This window comes from Schistocerca serialis, chromosome 6 (assembly GCF_023864345.2).
Source record: "Schistocerca serialis cubense isolate TAMUIC-IGC-003099 chromosome 6, iqSchSeri2.2, whole genome shotgun sequence".
NCBI lineage: Eukaryota > Metazoa > Arthropoda > Insecta > Orthoptera > Acrididae > Schistocerca > Schistocerca serialis.
In genome coordinates, this window is record NC_064643.1 from 227,314,456 (window position 1) to 227,330,072 (window position 15,617).

General features: G+C 44.1%; 1 protein-coding gene across 1 annotated transcript in view; it reads left to right on the plus strand.

Moving 5' to 3' along the window:
- The first annotated feature begins 272 nt into the window (after window positions 1-272).
- Window positions 273-15,617, plus strand: part of LOC126484448 (uncharacterized) — a 219,588-nt gene continuing 204,243 nt past the window's right edge. The window contains exon 1 of the mRNA XM_050107969.1: window positions 273-356. The gene's annotated coding sequence lies outside the window, so the exon portion shown is untranslated. The remainder of the gene's footprint in view (window positions 357-15,617) is intronic.

Below are 15,617 nucleotides of genomic sequence, written 5' to 3' on the forward strand. Positions count from 1 at the left end.
TTGGTGACAAGACTGTAAAGACGCTGATTTACTTTGCGGGACCGGTCATTCGGAAAGCTATATTTTGCTTATGCACCTGCCGGCATACAGTAGTTGTCAGCATCTGGTGTGCCGATAGGCCACGCGTACTCCTCGAGTGTTTCCGGGAAGAGCGTCCCACGTCCCACACGCGGCGGCGTGGAGGAGGCGGGGGCGGCGCGCATGCCCCCAGCTGGCGGCTGGCAGCTATAAAGGGGGGCGCGCGGCGCCGCCACGCCACAACACGCCGACGCCACCGACGCCGCCGCCGACGCCGCCTCCGTCGCCCCACGCTCCGAAGTAGCCGCACCACAGCCCGACTCACCGCAGAGCGACAGGTGAGGGGCTCACAGCCATCTTCAGGTACCCTCCCTCCTCCCTCCCCCACCCTCCCCCTGGCCTCACAAGCTTATCATAACGGGGTCTTTGTGCTCGTAAAATATGCATTGCTTACTGCAGCCGGTGATGTTAAAATTCTGTTACGTATTCTACCATATGTGTAAAATTTCTTCGGTAAACGTCGAGAAAATATGGAAGTCTGTCGTGTGGTATTTTGGAAGGGGAAGTACAGTACCATGTTCATATTGTCCATGTTCTGCTAATGTCAGTTAGCTGCTATGCAACATCTATCCATACGATGGTTTCTCTCACGTATTAACAACAGACCGATAAATAAACTTAGTAAGTACAAATAAAATATGACATCATTGTTTTATACACGATGACATGATCAAATATTACGGCATCCTTATTTGCAAGATTCTTCATTCACAGGATATATTTTACATAGAGAGTAACATCTTCAATATCTTCCCATCGTACAACGTACACACGTAATTTTTCTATTCACTCTATAACCGACCAAGTTCGTTGCAGTAGTTACAAAGTGCATATAAGAATTATGTGCGAATATTTTCACGTAGGCAGAATACTTAATACCTTAAGATGCCTAGCCACTAATCAAAACATCTAACATCATGTGACTGGAATTTTTTGTCGTTGTAGTAAAACATCATTTAAAACTTAATATTATGCTCCTCTATTTGGCTACGACAGTGTCGTTTCTCTTCGTATCTTCGTCATTATAAGGGCCTCATATAAATAGTTCAGGAGAACGGATCAGTTTTTGTGACTTGAAACGAGGCAAGGAGACGAAACCACAACTCTCTCATTGTTAATCTTATCTTTTATATCTACCGAATGCTGAAGAAAATACACATTTTATTAGACATAAAAAGACACTTCTGTCAACGGCACTCTCACCCTCTTTGAAAGGGAAGTATACTAACATAAATCTTGTCGGTGTTGGGAGGCCATACGTATGCAAAAACAGCCAATAACATGACGTATATTAGGGCACCGTTCGCCAGTACACCTCAGCTTGATACCCAATTATAAAAAGTTGGCAACTCAAAAGTTAGGAAAAGGCGCTATTTTTGAGGACTATGGCCGTTGACGAGCATTTTCACGCTACAACTCTTTTTGTGACTTAATAATACTCTTAGGGAAGTAGAATTTTCATTAAATGAACATAGTTACTGAAATGTGTTCTTTTTATGTCTCACTATGTAATAATATTAGTGATATGGAGAATTCAGTCATACATTCCTTTCTTTGCGTATCATCACGTGAGCCAGAGCTCCAAAATCTTGAATTATTGGTGCGAAACCAGATGTCCACTCTGTATAGGACAATTCGTGATGTTCGACAGTGGTTTGCCACAAATGTATGTGTAAATGGAAAAAAAATTATTTTCAAAATTATCTTTTGGCGGCAGGGACTCAGGCTATGTTATTTGCTATAGTGCACTACTCACAGAGAACTAGCTATTTTTATGATTAAATGAATGGAAAATTTCAAAAAAGCTTATGTTTATTTCTGAAAGTGAACGGCCGCTGTCCCTCAAAACTCCAGTCAGAACGATGGACATATAAATACTTTCACTTCAGTTGTGCGAGACGTGACGTCATCACATTCACAATAAGTAAAATAAGTATAAGTCTGCAGTCAGGAAATATGCCTTTATTTTTCTAAGTAAAGTCTGCCCATCACTGAAATTTACATAATGACGTATTATCCGCTGATGCTGTGCGCTTAGAGATAAAATTTGTTTGTACTGTGAATTAAAGCTAGTTCCTTAAGACTTACGTAATCACTAGTTTCCTCGATGAAGACATTTACCCTTTAGTAGCGCATTTCAGTAACCGACACTGTAATATAGGAGCATCAAAGTTCGCATACAGAGCAAAGCCGTCAGAAGCATTCTTTGTTGTGAACCTTTAGTAACCGTCTGACAGTTTTGTCTGACCGCGGTGCAGTACTGAAAAACTGATGAGGGTAATGTCGAACAAGCCAGTATATAAAAGACAAGCTGAGATCTTCCTATATACAAATTATTAGCTCTAATTTACGTGAAACATGCAACTATTGTCAGCTTTGTCTTGTGTTCCGAGCAACCTTCGGTATCTGCAACAGATATAAGTCAGACATCGAATCATGTAAACTGTAGTGTCGGCAGACTTGCCAACACTACATACACTAATTGAAAGAGGAGGCCAAGATGCACGCGCTAACTCCCGCAGGCGGGCGTAAGGTCTGAAACAGGATACGTAATGAATGCTATAAAGAAAAGTACGTAGCTGCTGGAATACTTAACTTTAATCCATCGTTTGTATACAGCGTTCTTGATGATACAAGTGAGACTCTCTCTAGATAAATGCAATATAATGCTAATGGCGCCTTGCTAGGTCGTAGCCATGGACTTGGCTAAAGGCTATTCTATCTCTCGGCAAACACAACATGTCATTCTTAACGGTTCAAAATCTGCAGATGTAGAGGTAATTTCGGGAGTACCGCAGGGAAGCGTGATAGGACCTTTATTGTTTACAATATACATAAATGACTTAGTTGACAACATCGGTAGCTCCGTGAGGCTATTTGCAGATGACACGGTTGTCTACAAGAAAGTAGCAACATCAGAAGACTCGTACGTACTCCAGGAGGACCTGCAGAGGATAATGCATGGTGCGACAGCTGGCAGCTTTCCCTAAACGTAGATAAATGTAATATAATGCGCATACATAGGGGCAGAAATCCATTCCAGTACGATTATGCCATAGGTGGTAAATCATTGGAAGCGGTAACGACCGTAAAATACTTAGGAGTTACTATCCGGAGCGATCTGAAGTCGAATGATCACATAAAACAAATAGTGGGAAAAGCAGGCGCCAGGTTGAGATTCATAGGAAGAATTCTAAGAAAATGTGACTCATCGACGAAAGAAGTAGCTTACAAAACGCTTGTTCGTCCGATTCTTGAGTATTGCTCATCAGTATGGGACCCTTACCAGGTTGGATTAATAGAAGAGATAGACATGATCCAGCGAAAAGCAGCGCGATTCGTCATGGGGACATTTAGTCAGCGCGAGAGCGTTACGGAGATGCTGAACAAGCTCCAGTGGCGGACACGTCAAGAAAGGCGTTACGCAATACGGAGAGGTTTATTATCGAAATTACGAGAGAGCACATTCCGGGAAGAGATGGGCAACATATTACTACCGCCCACATATATCTCGCGTAATGATCACAACGAAAAGATCCGAGAAATTAGAGCAAATACGGAGACTTACAAGCAGTCGTTCTTCCCACGCACAATTCGTGAATGGAACAGGGAAGGGGGGATCAGATAGTGGTACAATAAGTACCCTCCGCCACACACCGTAAGGTGGCTCGCGGAGTATAGATGTAGATGTAGATGTAGAAATAAGAGAAAGGCTTCGTCAGTGTAGTCGCTAGCAAAGTCGTCCGTACAACTGGGGCGAGTGCTAGTATGTCTCTCGAGACCTGCCGTGTGGTGGCGCTCGGTCTGCGATCACTGACAATGGCGACACGCGGGTCTGACATGTACTAATGGACCGCGGCCGATTTAAAGCTACCACCTAGCAAGTGTGGTGTCTGGCGGTGACACCACTTAAACTGCGATAAAGCACCCGATTCGTGAACCTAAATGATTAAACAAAATCTTTGATTTGTAAATAAGGTTGATATTCAGTGTTTAAAATTACGAGGGCAGTTCAATAAGTAATGCAACACATTTTTTTTCTCGGCCAATTTTGGTTGAAAAATCCGGAAATTTCTTGTGGAATATTTTCAAACATTCCCGCTTCGTCTCGTATAGTTTCATTGACTTCCGACAGGTGGCAGCGCTGTACGGAGCTGTTAAAATGGCGTCTGTAACGGATGTGCGTTGCAAACAACGGGCAGTGATCGAGTTTCTTTTGGCGGAAAACCAGGGCATCTCAGATATTCATAGGCGCTTGCAGAATGTCTACGGTGATCTGGCAGTGGAAAAAAGCACGGTGAGTCGTTGGGCAAAGCGTGTGTCATCATCGCCGCATGGTAAAGCAAGACGGGCCGGCCGTGCACAGCTGTGACTCCTGCAATGGCGGAGTGTGCGAACACACTCGTTCGAGATGATCGACGGATCACTATCAAACAACTCAGTGCTCTATTTGACATCTCTGTTGGTAGTGCTGTCACAATTGTTCACCAGTTGGGATATTCAAAGGTTTGTTCCCGCTGGGTCCCTTGTTGTCTAACCGAACACCATAAAGAGCAAAGGAGAACCATCTGTGCGGAATTGCTTGCTCGTCATGTGGCTGAGGGTGACAATTTCTTGTCAAAGATTGTTACAGGCGATGAAACATGGGTTCATCACTTCGAAACTGAAACAAAACGGCAATCAATGGAGTGGCGCCACACCCACTCCCTTACCAAGAAAGAGTTTAAAGCCATACCCTCAGCCGGTAAAGTCATGGTTACAGTCTTCTGGGACGCTGAAGGGGTTATTCTGTTCGATGTCCTTCCCCATGGTCAAACGATCAACTCTGAAGTGTATTGTGCTACTCTTCAGAAATTGAAGAAACGACTTCAGCGTGTTCGTAGGCACAAAAACCTGAACGAACTTCTCCTTCTTCATGACAACGCAAGACCTCACACAAGTCTTCGCACCCGAGAGGAGCTCACAAAACTTCAGTGGACTGTTCTTCCTCATGCACCCTAAAGCCCCGATCTCGCACCGTCGGATTTCCATATGTTTGGCCCAATGAAGGACGCAATCCGTGGGAGGCACTACGCGGATGATGAAGAAGTTATTGATGCAGTACGACGTTGGCTCCGACATCGACCAGTGGAATGGTACCGTGCAAGCATACAGGCCCTCATTTGAAGGTGGCGTAAGGCCGTAGCATTGAATGGAGATTATGTTGAAAAATAGTGTTGTGTAGCTAAAAGATTGGGGAATAACCTGGTGTATTTCAATGCTGAATAAAACAACCCCTGTTTCAGAAAAAAAATGTGTTGTATTACTTATTGAACTGCCCTCGTATTTTCTGCGTTTGTTAATGTAACCATCCAAGCTGAGGTTTTGCTTTCCATTTAGAGCTTCAAAACATAGTCCGCCATCCGTATGTTTTCTGTGTGTGTTGACGTACGCTTCCTGTATCTCTATTGCATTTGAAATTTCGTCATTCAGTCTACGACTGAAACATTTAAATTTAAATTCAGTTTCACAACAAGCGAACTAAAGTGTGTTCCAATGACTTCCTGGCAATCTTCACTACTGCTCACATTTTTGCCTTTTTTTTACGTTCTGTCTGGCATAAAATTGGTTTTCCAGGACACTTTTTCCCAGTGAATAGACAAATCATGGGTAACGGTGTATATTTATATCGAGCGCAGGCACTTGCCTGCATGGGTACAGCGGCCGTTAGTAATTACAATTGTAGAGCCACTACACGTCGCCATGTAACTTTTTCTTTATTTTACGTTTCACGCAACCAACGCGGCTGTGGAACCATGGAAATACAACGTCTTATACAACTTTACAATAAGATAAATTAACATATTCAACTTGCAACATGATAACTTACATTACGTGACCGAGGGCCACTCGTTACCAATATCTGGTTGTGTATAAGCACGCCGTCATACACAAAATGGAGTGAGTTGGTCCCATATAGTTGAAGTAAAGTCTCTGGCCAGATGCATTCAAAGATTAAACAGCAAGAGATACCGTTTCTTGTTGAACGAGTCAAGTCTCTAATGATTTAGGCTTTCGTTAAAACTGCCTCATGAAACCTTATGCAACGCTATGTAATAAAAAAAAAATACTAGCCGGCCGTTGTGGCCGAGCGGTTCTAGGCGCTTCAGTTTCGAACCACGCTACCGCTACGGTCGCAGGTTCGAATCCTGCCACGGGCATGGATGTGTGTGATGTCCTTAGGTTAGTTAGGTTTAAATAGTTCTATGTTCTAGGGGACTGATGACCTCAGATGTTAAGTCCCATAGTGTTCAGAGCCATTTGAATCATTTTTTGAACCAAACACAGTAAGTAAGCAAAGTGGCGCGGTGCTGTACAATAGCCTCGTAATCAGAAGTGTGCGAACTAAAATCTCCGTTCTGCTGGCCAACCTGAGTTCGATTACTCGTTAATTCCCTAAATTAATTCGGGTGAGTGCTTGACTACATTACCTCCGGCTGCCTCTCCTTCGCTGCAGGTCACTGAAGTTCATTTCAGAACTGCAGAATTGCAACCATTCCTCGTAATTACCCCTTTTTCCATTAAATATTGTCTCTCATCCGTGCTAAAACTTAGCAGCACTGCCTGACTATATGGTAGCTGTCACAGCATGGAACCATCATGTGATCAGATATGTGCTCTGTGCATGTTCAACGCGCCGCTAACAGTGTTGTGACTAAAGAAAAATCTTCTACTTAAGAATTGTAGTTTCAAAGTGGTCGGATTTTTACGATTCTCGAAGTGCTTTCATGAGAATTCTTTTGCGGCATATGTACTCCCAGTTAGCAATCAACTCTTAAAAGGCACTCACAACATTTTCTTGCAAATATGTTAACTGTGCCGATACCTTGTAATATTTACAGTGATGTGATTTCCTTCGAAGAAGTGTTCAGTATGCCTTTTATCAAGCATGGAATATTTCTTACATTTTAGTTGTAATATGGGGGACCAGGCCAACAATGTTCACGATATGTATGCTGTAGTAGGTTTTATTAGCGTGTGAATCGGTAGAAGAGGACGTCGTATGCCACTGGAATTTTCGACGATCTGAAGGGAACCCACCAACCTTACCAATTACCTTCTTTATGGTTCCTCCTACAAACAAAGGAGTCTCCATGAAGGGAAAGAGCAAGAGTTGCCATTAAAAATGAAATTATTACAAGGACACCTGGAGATATTCCCCCTAAATTGTGGTGATGTGAGGCACCATGTCACGGTTTGCGCGGTCCCTCCCTCCGGAGGTTCCAGTCCTCCCTCGGGCATGGGTGTGTGTGTCTGTTGTTCTCAGCATAAGTTAGCTTAAGTTAACTTAAGTTAATATAATTAGTGTGTAAGTCTAGGGACCAACGACCTCAACAGTTTGGTTCCTTAGGATGGTTGGTTGGTTGGTTGTTTCGGGGAAGGAGACCAGACAGCGAGGACATCGGTCTTATCGGATTAGGGAAGGACGGGGAAGGAAGTCGGCCGTGCCCTTTGAAAGGAACCATCCCGGCATTTGCCTGGAGCGATTGAGGGAAATCACGGAAAACCTAAATCAGGATGGCCGGACGCGGGATTGAACCGTCGTCCTCCCGAATGCGAGTCCAGTGTCTAACCACTGCGCCACCTCGCTCGGTGGTCCCTTAGGAATTCGCACACATTTGAACATTTTTGCGGTGATGTGAGGTGTGAACGGGGCGACTGCTATCAGAAGGACATTTCAACTATTGAGAAAAGCTACGAAGATAAATGAAGGGTTGCTACTCAATGTGAGACGTATAGGGATGACAGCAAACTGATGAAAGTAGTTAACTGATTCATATTAATGGATTATTCCGTTAGTACATGTTGCACAATAATTTCATATTATAAGTTGAATAGCGACACGACATTAACGATTGACTCCATGTCATTTAATTTTGGTTTGATAAGCAGAAAATCGGTTCGTAATAAACAAATATTAATGGAAAAAGACGAAGTTTGTTTTTCCACCTTAAAGACACTCTTTCCTTTGATATGGAGGGAGTAGAAGGTATACAGGGTGGTCAATTGATCGTGACCGGGCCAAATATCTCACGAAATAAGCGTCAAACGAAAAAACTACAAAGAGCGAAACTCGTCCAGCTTGAAGGGGGAAACCAGATGGCGCTATGGTTGGCCCGCTAGGTAGTGCTGCCATAGGTCAAACGGATATCAACTGCGTTTTTTTTTTAAATAGGAACCCCCATTTTTATTACATATTCGTGTAGTGCGTAAAGAAATTTGAATGTTTTAGTTGGACCACTTTTTTCGCTTTGTGATAGATGGCGCTGTAATAGTCACAAACGTATAAGTACGTGGTATCACTTTGCTTCGTGATACATTACCCGTGTTAAAATGGACCGTTTACCAATTGCGGAAAAGGTCGATATCGTGCTGATGTATGGCTATTGTGATCAAAATGCCGAACGGGCGTGTGCTATGTACGCTGCCCGGTATCCTGGACGACATCATTCAAGTGTCCGGACCGTTCGCTGGATAGGTACGTTATATAAGTGAACAGAAAGTGTTCAGCCACATGTGAAACGTCAACCACGACGTGCAACAAATGATGATGCACAAGTAGGTGTTTTAGCTGCTGTCGTTGCTAATCCGTTTGACCTATGGCAGTGCCATCTAGCGGGCCAACCATAGCGCCATCTGGTTTCCCCCTTCAAGCTAGACAAGTTTCGTTCTTTGTAGTTTCTTCGTTTGATGCATATTTCGTGATATATTTATCCCGGTCATGATCAATGGACCACCCTGTATAATGCTTTCTGTGTATTTAGTATACGACAAAACTACCGAGAGAGATCTGTGACTCATAACATATGAAATGGCTTAACATTTCGCACAGCATACAGTTCGGTGAGCGCCGACAGTTTTTTTAACATTTCATGTTATCGATTTTTTTAACATTTCATGACGCTCTGTGCACGCCACTGCAGTCGTAAATTGAGACAACAACGCTAATATTTACCCCTGTTCGCCGATAAATGAATCAGGCCACGTTAATAATTCCGTGCCTCCTACGCATTTTTCGCAAGTGGCTCGTCATGGTTACGCGACTTTCCATTGTTTTATTTATTTTTTTCGAAATGTCGTTCTTGCGAACAAGGGTCCGGGAGGGGGGGGGGGCGTGAGAGGGGGGGGGGGGAGTGTGCGGCTAGGCTTTCATTCGAGAGGAAATCACTTACATTCTTGTCGTGCCATCGAGATATAGATTTCACGTGGTCTTCCTAAATCATTTGAGATAAACGCATGGACGGTTCCCCAGAATAGGATACGATCGCTTTCTTTCCTTTGGCTTCTGTAATCCTGTGGTCTGTTTCTAATGACCTCAATGCTGACGGAAAGTTTAACCCTAATCTTCACTTCTGCAACATTTTATCATTGAAAATAAAAAGAAATCGTTGCTAAACATGAGCACACCAATTATTTGTGGACTATGAAGCCGGAAAGTCATGGGGAAACACTTCAGCCTAATAGAAGTGCTATCAAAAATCCATAAAAACATTAAATGCTTTTACAAATGTTTCTTGGGTAATAGTACCCTATACGTTATCTGCTCCACATCTTCACCTCCTCCGAGCAAGACACTTCACGATGTGTGGCGAAGGGTATTTTATCACTGTCAAACCTCCCCCACTTTTCTCTCCCAGTCGCGACTGCTTCACGTGAGGCAGACTCACTCTAATTTTACGTTCGTGACCTTCGCGCGAGCTATAGGTAGGAGGAAGCAATCCCGATAAGCCATAACATTATGACCAGCTATCTAATAGCGGGTATGTCCACCTTTCGCACGGATGACAGCGGCGACGTGTCGTGGCATGGAAGTAGTGAGACCATGGTAAGTCGTCGGAGGGAGTTGGCAACCCATCTATACACACAATTCCCGGAAAGAGGGCGATGAGATCTGACGCCACGTTCTATCATATCCCAGATGTGTTCGATCGGGTTTAGATCTGGCGAGTTGGGGAGACTTCACATCAACTGGAACTTGCCGCTTTGTTCCTCGATCCACTCCATCACACTCCTGGTCTTGTGACGTGGCGCATTACGTTGTTGAAAAATGCCACTGCCGTCGGAAAACATGATCGTCAATCAGTGAATGATACACCTTGGCCGGCATGGTGCCTTGCACGAGTTTCGCTGACCTATGGATGCCCAGATGAATGTTCCCCAGAGCATAACGCAGCTTGTCTCCATCCTCCATTACAGGTGTCAAGGACCTGTTGCCCTCGAAGACGATGGATTCACGCCCTCCCATCGGCATGATGAAAGAGGTATCGGGACTCATCAGACCATGTAACGCTGTGTCACTGCGCCAACGTCCAGTGCCAATGATCACGTGCCCATTTCCATCATAGTTGGTGTTAATATTGACACATGCATGGGTCTTCGGTTGAGGAGGCCCGCCGTTAGGTGTGTTCGGTGCACTGTGTCTACAGGCACACTCGTACTCTGCCCAGCATTGAAGTCTGATGTCACTTCCGCCACAGATCGCCGCCTGTCCTGTTTTACCTGTCTACCCAGCCTACGTCGTCCGACATCTGTAACGCGGGGTGCGAGCCCAACCACACGACGGCTGGACGTGGTTTCACTTTGGTTTCGTCAAGTGTTGAAGACACTCACCACAGCACTCTTCGAACACCTGACAAGTCGTACAGCTTCCGAAACGCTCGTGGCGAGCCTCCGGGCTATTACAATGTGCCCTCGGTCAAACAGGTAGATCGCGCGCCTTCCCCACTCCACACACGGATAGCACGCTGACTGGTACAACATGCACCGTGCGTATGTCCGACTAGCAGCCATTCCTCACCAGGTGACCTTGCTATTGTCTGGAAGGGCTTATTTCGATAGTAGGTCGATGGCTGTAATGTTCTGACTGACCAGTGTATGAAACTGGTCTCGATCCGGCACACAGTTTTAATCTGCCAGGAAGTTTCATATCAGCGCACACTCCTCTGCAGAGTGAAAATCTCATTCTGACAAGTGTATATTGGCCGAATTAACGTAGTGCCTTTTGGTGTTGGTGACGGCTTCGAAGGGTGACTATTTTTCACCCTGCGTGCTTAGTTCTGACGCATATGGCGCCCGTACGTTTTGTGCGCTTACAAACCAGTGTAAATTAAATGAATGTGTGATGTCTGTTCTTTCGGTTATGTCCGAACGAGCAGACACCATGTAGAACTACAGCTGTTATACATAATATGTACATTGAAGCTGGAGTGGGAAGAAAGGAAAGGAAAGGGACACACATTGTCACTCATCGCAGCCGATTCTGAACAAAGTTCCGACGTAGTTGATATCATCAGTTCCTCCCTTTCTTTTTCTTCTCCCCCTCCCACCTTCAATGTAGAAAACGTATGTGAACCGAAGATGTATTGACGTCCTGTTACAATATACTCGTCCCCAACAAAAGAAGTCATATTTTATGACTCGTTTTCAATTATAATTTCCTCCTAAGCGAAGTTCTGGTGCGCGCTGATAACCGTATATACATACTATAACCCGTCCAACATTAGCTGACACTATCGTTATAGAACTGTCTCTGTAATTTTAGATTGTCAATTATTGATTGTGCATAAGTTGACTCGAACTCAATATTTGTACGGGGGCTTCGAGAAACAGACTTATCTTCAGGGCCCGTCATATTAACCGTACGCATCACTGTTTCTAATCAGTCTGTCCTTTTTGGAAAATTTGGAAAATTTAATCTACGCTACTGGCCATTAAAATTGCTACACCACGAAGATGATGTGCTACTGACGCGAAATTTAACCGACAGGAAGAAGATGCTGTGATATGCAGATGATTAGCTTTTCAGAGCACTCACACAAGGTTACATTTCAGATGTGTTACGAACCGTGGCTCTACCCTTCATTCGATCCCTAAGAAACCCTACATTTCTGCAGGATAATGCACGACCGCATGTTGCAGCTCCTGTACAGGCCTTTCGGGATACAGAAAATGTTCGACTGCTGCCCTGGCCAGCACGTTCTCCAGATCTCTCACCAACTGAAAACGTCTGGTCAATGGTGGCCGAGCAACTGGCTCGTCACAATACGCCAGTCACTACTCTGGATGAACTGTGGTATCGTGTTGAAGTTGCATGGGCAACTGTACCTATACACGCCATCCAAGCTCTGTTTGATTCAGTGCCCAAGCGTATCAAGGCCATTATTACGGCCAGAGGTAGTTGTTCTCGGTACTGATTTCTGTGCACTCAAATTTCGTGAAAATATAATCACATGTCAGTTCTAGTATAATATATTTGTCCCATGAATACCCGTTTATCATCTGCATTTCTTCTTGGTGTAGCAATTTTAAAGGCCAGTAGTGTGCTATAGTATCTTATTTTATTAGTCAACACTCGGTTGTAACTGAAAACGAAGTAATGCACAGAAATAACTTCAGAAATTTTAGAGAATTTCAATTGTATCATGAATTTGCTATTGTTGATGGTTCGTTTCAATAGACATTGCAATTGAGTTAATCTTATTTACATCGTAAACATTCTATTTTACATACTTTCTTTTCTAAGACGGGACTGCAAGTACAACGAATGCTGAAATATGACTAACACTGCAGTTAATTCAAAGCTGACAGTAGATACTGATGAGCCGAAACGATATGAACACTGCTCAGCGCGGGACGGAAAGCGTCCTGGTGGTGTTGCGGGCACGTGATGCAGGAAGGAAAGATGAGAGACGAATGGGCAGTTATTATAGCGATGATACGGACCACAAATGTGTAAAAAGCGGTTTGCACTAAGGGCACGTTGTTCTGGCGCTGCAGCTAGAAACGAGAATCTCTGAAACGGTTAAGTTGGTCGCCTGTGGCGTACTACTGTCTTGAGCACCTATGGAAAGTGGTTGAAGGATGGAGAATAATGAGTAAGCCGCACGGCATTGGACGACCACGTCCCATTACAAAACGTAGAGGTTGGAGGAACCCCCACTGTGTAATCCAGGATAGGAAGCGATCTGTGGCAGATCGGACGATAGGCTACAATGCTGGTATAGGCACAAGTGTTTCGGAGCACATCGATCAAAGGACATTGTTGCACATGGAGCTCCACTTGATACGACCCTTAAGTGCTCCTGTGGTGAGCCAACTATATCATGAGTTATGAATGCAGTTGGCACAGCATATATGAATTTTCGACGTGGAGCAATAGAAACGTGTAGCCTGTCGAATGAATCGCATTTATTGTCACACCAGGTCGGTTATTGGGTGCATACACGCCGTCATCCAGGGGAATGGCTGCACGGAACATGCACTGCGCCACACGCGCAGGCCATTGAGGGCAGAATTTTGCTTTGAGTACATTAAGTTGGGCTTTCATGGGTTCCCTGGTGGTAACCGAAGGCATCATGGCAGGCAGTCAATTATGTGAACATTAATGCGGACCACCTGCAACGCTTGATGCTTGAAGTCTACCCCAACGACAATGACATCAAATGGCTCTGAGCACTATGGGACTCAACTTCTGAGGTCATTAATCCCCTAGAACTTAGAACTAGTTAAACCTAACTAACCTAAGGACATCACGAACATCCATGCCCGAGGCAGGATTCGAACCTGCGACCGTAGCGGTCTTGCGGTTCCAGACTGCTGCGCCTTTAACCGCACGGCCACTTCGGCCGGCGACAATGACATCGTCCAGCAGGATAACTGTCCGTGTTGCAAGGTCATAATAGTGCTACAGTGGTTTGAAGCGCATTATAGTGAACTCACATTGTCTTGGCCAGCAAATGTGCCTGATCTGCACCCATTGGAACATATAGCGGGCACCATCTGCATGCCCGTAAACCACCATCCCGTAATTTTCAAGAACTGCTTGGCCTGTTCCAACAAATCTGGTGCCACATACTTCTGGAATCCTGTCTAGTACTTACAGAATCTATGCCAGGCAGGCTCCCTGTAATACTGTGTTTGAAAAGTGGAACAACACGCTATTAAACGGGTGGTCATAACGTTTTGGCTCATCGGTGTATTCTTTAAGCGAAGGTTCTATGTGAAATAAAACGGCTGTTTCAAATGCAAGGACACATTTTGTTATAATCTGCCATTCGAACTATCGTCTCGGTTTGGCATCGCTACTAGACATCACTTTGGTCTAGAAACTTAATTTGATGACCAGGTATGCCGAAGATTAGGTAACGTCTTTCAAAAATCTTCAGCACTGAATCTGGCTGTACATCTTTGAACTCTGAATACTTACTGAGTCCAGTAATCTGAACAGTTACTGCACAAACGGCACTAACTTCTGATACGCTGGGAGACCAGTGGTGTACTTCATCATTCTGGTATCTAAGAGTTTTGTAGTGTTAGTAATAGGTTTACGAGTGCCCCTGTAGCCTGACTATTCCATCCCGATAGCTACCATAACCGTCTCTGCCAGACGCCCCAATCATATGGCTGCCCACTAACACAATCAGATTTCTGATAGTAAGCGCTCGAAACACCATCGCTAGCCGCAACCAGCGAGGACTAGACTGTGGATAAAAATGAAATCCTCTACTAGGCTAGACGTCCGAAAACGTACCGTCTGTTTCGACATTACTGTATGTCGAGTTTTGCACTATAAAAGATTTCTGCAGAAACTGCATTGCCAACTTTTTTTTTTTTGCTTGAAATCAGTATTGACTCGCTTGTAGATCTTTGGATTTCTAATACACGCAGCTGGGTGGTCAAAGCAAGTGGCCCAAAACATGATTCAGGCATCTCTTGACACACCGATACAGCAAAGAGATCATTAGACAACCATCCAAAACAAGCTCGAACACTGCGAAATATTACTTGAGAAAAAGATAGCTTGCGGAAAAGTGCGGAAAAGTAGAAATATCGGTTACACTGGTCACAAAATCCTATCTCTGCCTCACAGGCGGCTGTCAATTGCCCGCATCCTAGTGTCCACAAGCGTTTGGTTCTTCTACACCTGAAGACGGGGTTATAATATCACGAAACCGGTCTTGAGTTTGAACAGACGGAACTATTTACAATTGAAGCGGTTGACTATCTGTCTCTGCTTTTGAATTTCATTCACAGAAAGAGTATACAGTGTTTTTGGGGGGATAATTCGACGCTGAATCCAGATATAACTGAATCGGTCATTTTGAAAAGGGTCACCTCCAATTTTTCAGATTTTACAGGAGATGCAAAACCCCTATTATAAAGCTTACGCTTTGCAGAATGGTGCACAGGGAAATTAATTTATTATGAGAGAGATGCCCCGTTTTCAAAATGAACTTGACGTTAAAAAAAAACAAGTTACTTTTTGTTTTTGTGAATTGAATGTGCAATATTTCAAAAATCTCCACATAAGTATTATGCACTCATATGAGTAAACTGAAAAAACCTTGAAATCAGCACGATGATTCTGGGAAGTCTGCACGAGAAAACGAACTTTGTTTTATAATTTTTCAGGAGATTCATCGTTCGTGGTGGTAGGCCAAAGGTAGATCTCATAGTAAAATTCCTTATTTGCATCTGATATGTATTAGCACAACATTTTA